The sequence below is a fragment of the Mus pahari genome, chromosome X (assembly GCF_900095145.1).
Source record: "Mus pahari chromosome X, PAHARI_EIJ_v1.1, whole genome shotgun sequence".
NCBI lineage: Eukaryota > Metazoa > Chordata > Mammalia > Rodentia > Muridae > Mus > Mus pahari.
In genome coordinates this window covers 8,325,567-8,330,869 of record NC_034613.1, presented here as the reverse complement: position 1 = coordinate 8,330,869, position 5,303 = coordinate 8,325,567, and the positions used below count along the sequence as shown (strand labels likewise).

At 38.3% G+C, this 5,303-nt stretch overlaps 2 pseudogenes; one reads left to right on the top strand and one right to left on the bottom strand.

Annotated features, from left to right (window-relative positions):
* Positions 1 to 1,730: 1,730 nt before the first annotated feature.
* LOC110314060 lies at positions 1,731 to 2,271 on the top strand (annotated as a pseudogene).
* Positions 2,272 to 4,009: 1,738 nt separating this feature from the next.
* On the bottom strand, positions 4,010 to 4,351 carry LOC110314145 (annotated as a pseudogene).
* Positions 4,352 to 5,303: the final 952 nt, after the last annotated feature.

The window sequence follows — 5,303 nt, the reverse complement described above, 5'->3', positions numbered from 1 at the left end:
GGAGGTTTTCAGGGGTTAAATGTTATGTGGGGGAAATGTGACTAATAGCAGTTGAGCAATAGAGAGGGGTTACTGTAGTTTAAGCTTTTTTCTCTTCTACTGAAACCCTATTCTACTTTATCTTTTCTCATCCCAAATATCTGTCCCCAGAAGTGGCCGAATGTCTTATCGCAGCATACTTTCCTCAGAATATTTCCTGCTCCTCTATTTTGCTGTCTCAGAAATGCTGCATAGATTCTTCATTTCTTAGATTACATGGTGGGTTAAAATAGAAATAAGACAAGTAGATACTATTTCTCACTAATAAGAGCACAGCAGGAAGAATATTGGCCTTGCTCCATCTCATTACAACAATCATTAGCAGCACCCAGGTGAGTAATTGCCAGATGTTTGATAGTCCTCAGATTTCTCGCCTCTCAGAAAGTAGGGGAAAAGGATGCTGTGCCATGGTCCCCAGTGGGTTTCAGCAAGTGACTCCTTTGATCTTTACTCCTTCCTCTCCCTACTATCGCTTCTCATCTGTGTGGATGACTTTTGATGGCATCATATGGTCTGACACTTTCAGACAGACTTAGGTGCTTCAATATGCTTAGAATCAACTCAAACTAGCACCAAGTTTATCAAAGGTTATTTTGGAACAAAATTATAAATAGATTTAGGGACGAGAACAATGGGAAAGCAGAATAATTTGCTTTCTTCCTTACTCATATGATAGGTTGCCTCTGCAAATACAATATCTGGAAAACTGCATCTCTAAAGTGCTGTTACTAAAGTCTTCTCAGATGTAAAGAAAAGCAAACTGGGTTTTGAGATGTAAGGTGTGTGGTAGAGAATATGTTTTTCACAGTATGCTGCATTCAGGGTTATATTTCTGGGGCAACTCAATTTAAAAAGAAAGGGAATATTATCTCACACAGTCTAGATTTTAGCATATTCTTTTTTCCTTAGATTATGGCTTTATCTCTTCATTTGTACATTCTGAGAAGATGGTTCTGTCAGAAATTTAGAGTGATAATATGCTTGGTAACACTTTCACAAGGATGTCAAGGAATTTCAGCTTTTCACAAGGAGACTGTAGAGAAGGTTACATGGTATTTTGCCTGAATTTGTTTATTTCTAGGGGATATGAATCACTATAAATAACTTAGTCTCAAACTATACACCTGAATGTGGAGAACATCCAGGCTCCAAGTTAATTTTACTGAGAATTTGAGGTAAGAGGGTTAGGAAAATTAATTATATCCAATTAATAGCCAAATTCTATGTACTATTCATAGACTGCACTTTATGGTAGAGATCAAACTAACCACTCTTCTGTTTCACTGGGGAAAAGTCATGCCTGGTACAATAAACAAGGTAAAACTTGTGACCCCAGAAGTCAAAAGCCCTAAGGAGAAGCTGCCAATCTTGTTAATGTTTTCTAAATGTCCATGTTGTGAAACTGTCTTCTATATAAAAAAATATGTCTATATTCAGAGATTTGCGCCATACCCAATGTTGGTCAGAGAAACTTCTTGTTGAAATTGGCAGTGATTAATACAGAGATGTATTACTGTTCAAATTCCAGAGAATACACGACTGTGAACACTCAAAAGTATATGGGGCAACATTATCAACCACTGCCCCAAGGTTCAAAGGACATTGGAGAAAATGGCTGGAGAGGATATTAGACTCAGAGGATTGAGAGGAGTACTGTGAAATCCTGACCTGACCAAGCAGGAGGCATCATTATGAGTGTTAACATTCACCACAAAGACCAAATGGTGCAACACAAGGAACCCAATGTCAGAACATCTACTTGTAGAGGTTTCTGGCCAGACAAACCAAGTCTACTTTCAATCAGGTTGTGCTTAAAATATTATTTATGAGTTTAAGATGTAGTCACCTCTGTCCTGTCCTAGATGTTTCAAAAGATGAAGCTTCCTGGCTGGGAGAACAGAGCAGCTGTATTTGTGGTGATAGTCATAGATGTGTGAATTTTGCAAGTGCCCAAACTGAAGGTGTGTGGACTGTAGGTGAGCAGCTGGGCCCAAAGTTACATCCTCAAGGATGGGGGTAAGATCCTTGCCTTCAACAAGTTTGTCTTATAGTCTCTCAAGGCCTGAGACATTGTGTTCCTGTCCAGTACTTTTAAGGGATGATAGGTGTACCAGTCTTTTTGCAAAGCTCCAGGAACCACACACAGCCAATACCAAACCCTATGGCCACTCCACGGGCCAGAAGATCAAATGTGCCAGAAGTTGAAGAGCCAGTTGAGGCTACAAAAACTAACCTTAGATATTAATGTTAGTAATAAAGCCTTGGATGTTGAAAAAATACCCTAGCATGTATTAAGGAAGGGAGCCAGAGATAGAGCAACTAGATGCAACTAGAGAAATTGATGGATAGTGAGTAAGGGAAAGCACTTTTCTTTAGAACTGTGGCCCACTCCCATGAGAATGATCAGCACTAAGGAGATTCTGTCCATAAATAAGTAAAAAAGACGATACTGTCTTAGTTATGGTTTTACTGTTATGAACAGACACCTTGACCAAGGCAAGTCTTACAAAAAAACAACATTTAATTGGGGCCGACTTACAGGTTAAGAGGTTCATTCCCTTATCATCAAGGTGGGAGCATGGCAGTAACCAGGCAGGCATGGTGCAGGCCGAGCTGAGAGTTCTACATCTTCATCCAAAGACTGCTAGTGGTAGACAGACCTCCAGGCAACTGGGGTGAGAGTCTTAAGCCCACACCCACAGTGACACTCCTATTCCAACCAGGCCATATATAAACCATCACAGATATGAACATAAGGACATACAATGGAAGGGTTCTTGAGAAAGAATAGGCGATTGTGTGGAAATGATCCATCAAGATACACTATATCAGCAAATGAAACTTTCAAAGAATAAATTTTCAAAAATTAAGTGTTCAGTAGCCAAATAACATTAGCTGGTTTACTAGTCTCTACAAGAAAAGTAGCTAAATTATGATTTTTCTTTTGATGTTTTGGAACAATATTTAAGATTTTATCAGACAGAATGTGATAATGTTCAGAGTGAAAGTAGGCTATAGTCATAGTCACTTGAGGGAAAGAGGCATGAACTGGATCATCTTGAGCAGATCTGGAAACAAGGTTTCTCTAAATGCAAAAAGTATCCCAATTATTTTCCAAGCTTTTCACAATCATAGTGGTTGCTGCGACTGGTTCCTTTCTTCTCTCACCCTTCTCTCCCTCCGTCCCTCTATCTCCATACCATACAGCTTCATCTGGTCATGTTCACTCTGGATTCTCCCAGAGGTGTCTGCCTCTGGCTATGCTGTCTCATATATCTACAATAAGCTTTCACACACCTAGGGGCGGCCATACTTCTTTTCTTTTCCTTTTTTATTCATTTGGCATCCTCCTTCCTACCCATCTCATGTCCCCTATCCTGAAACTTCCTCCAAAATCCACAATCTCTTTTTAAAGCATTATTGCATATACATATAAACAAATAAATATGTAAATGCAGCCTGCTGAGTCTTCTCAGTGTTGCCTGCCTAAACAAAACTTGAAGAATCCCAACAATTGACATGCCAACTCAGATGAAAAAGTCTCATGCAATCTCACCCATAGATAAAAGGTAATTATGGCCTGCTTCAAGAAGGAGAATCATTATTTCCTATGGACAAGTCCCTGATTAGTCATCTAATAAAACTTATTTTAGTAGAAATAAAAATCTGTTCTGAGATCTGGATGTAGATTCCTACTAGAATCTAAAAGGAAAAACAAGGAAGATGGGTGATACGGCTATGTGGGTGAGCATGCTTGCTTTGAACGTATGAGGACCTGAATTTAGATCTCTTGCTGTAATGTGTGAAACTAGACATGACTTTATGTGCTTATAGCCCTACGGTTGGGAGGCCGAGAGAGAGGAACCAAGGGTTATTTTTGATTCTATATTTTATTGTCACATTGTCTTTAACACAAATTGGTTTTTTTGAAATAGTGAAAAAATTAACAGTTTATTATAATTAATTTTATTTAACAATCTAGGAAGTTTGTGGTCATCAGCAGTTCCAGTGAAATTTCAGGTGTAGCTGGGAATTCAGAAGTTTCAGTGGAGCTGTAATTATAGTGGACCTTGTAGATAACATACATGCACACTTTTGATAGCACATGTGAAGAGATCTCTCTAAAATTGACCTTGTTGGTTTCATTCTCAGCAAACTGACCTGGACTACTCAGCATGGCCTTTATTGTTCCTGATGTTAATCTATGTTCTCTTTTTACAATAAATTCATGACCATCACAAGATATTAATCTCACATACATAGTAGCATCATGGCCATCAAAGCCACCATAGGTTTTCTCCTCTCCATCCATTATGTTCTTATAAAAATCTATTTGATCTCAGAAGAAATTTAATAGTTTCTAGCCATTCTGGCAGCCACCACAGATGTAACCCCCAAGTACTGCCACAACCCCTATTCAGGGCTGTGCCCCAACACAAATTGTTAAATAGCATCCTAGCATACCTTTAGATTTGTTGAAAATTATAAAACCAGTACATAGAATTTCCACACACCCAATACTGTCTTTGCCTATTATCAACATCTTGTATTATCATGGTACATTTATCACAATTAATGAGCCAATGTTCATACATTACTAATACCCACACTTTATTCAAATTGTCTTAGTTTTTACCCAATGGTCCTTTTCTGCTCTAGGATCCCATCCTAGCTATAGATGATAGTCTTGGTGTCTGTAGAATTTTATTTCTTTTGATGATATGACAGTTTTGAGAAATGTTCATCATGTGTTTTGTAGAATGTCTTTTATTGGGATTTGTCTACATTTTTGTCACTATTAGAGTTCTTTGTCATGATTAGACTGTTTATTGTCATGACTGGGCTGTATGGTCTGTTTGGGATAGACCACAGATATGAATTGCCATTCTTAGCTCCTCACTTCAAGGGTACACATTGTCAATGTGACTCTGTTTCCTATTCATGCTGGCCTTGACTATCTGGCTGAGGTAATTCATGGTAGGTTTTTCCACCATAAATTCACTTTGGTGTCTCCTGACTATCCAGACTTTACCCTTTGGATCAAATTATGAGGCATGGCGACACTTGGAGAGTGAGAAGTTAGTTTCCATCCTTTTGAATGTAAAGTATGTAATTATTTTGAATTCTGAAGGAGATATTCATTTTTTGTGTAAGTGTGAAGTGATGAAGATGTACTTTATACTAATTATTTTGTTGCTGAAATTGGTTCAACTTTGGCCATTGATATCGATTCATCTCAATGTCTGCTTGGATCTCTGCCACAT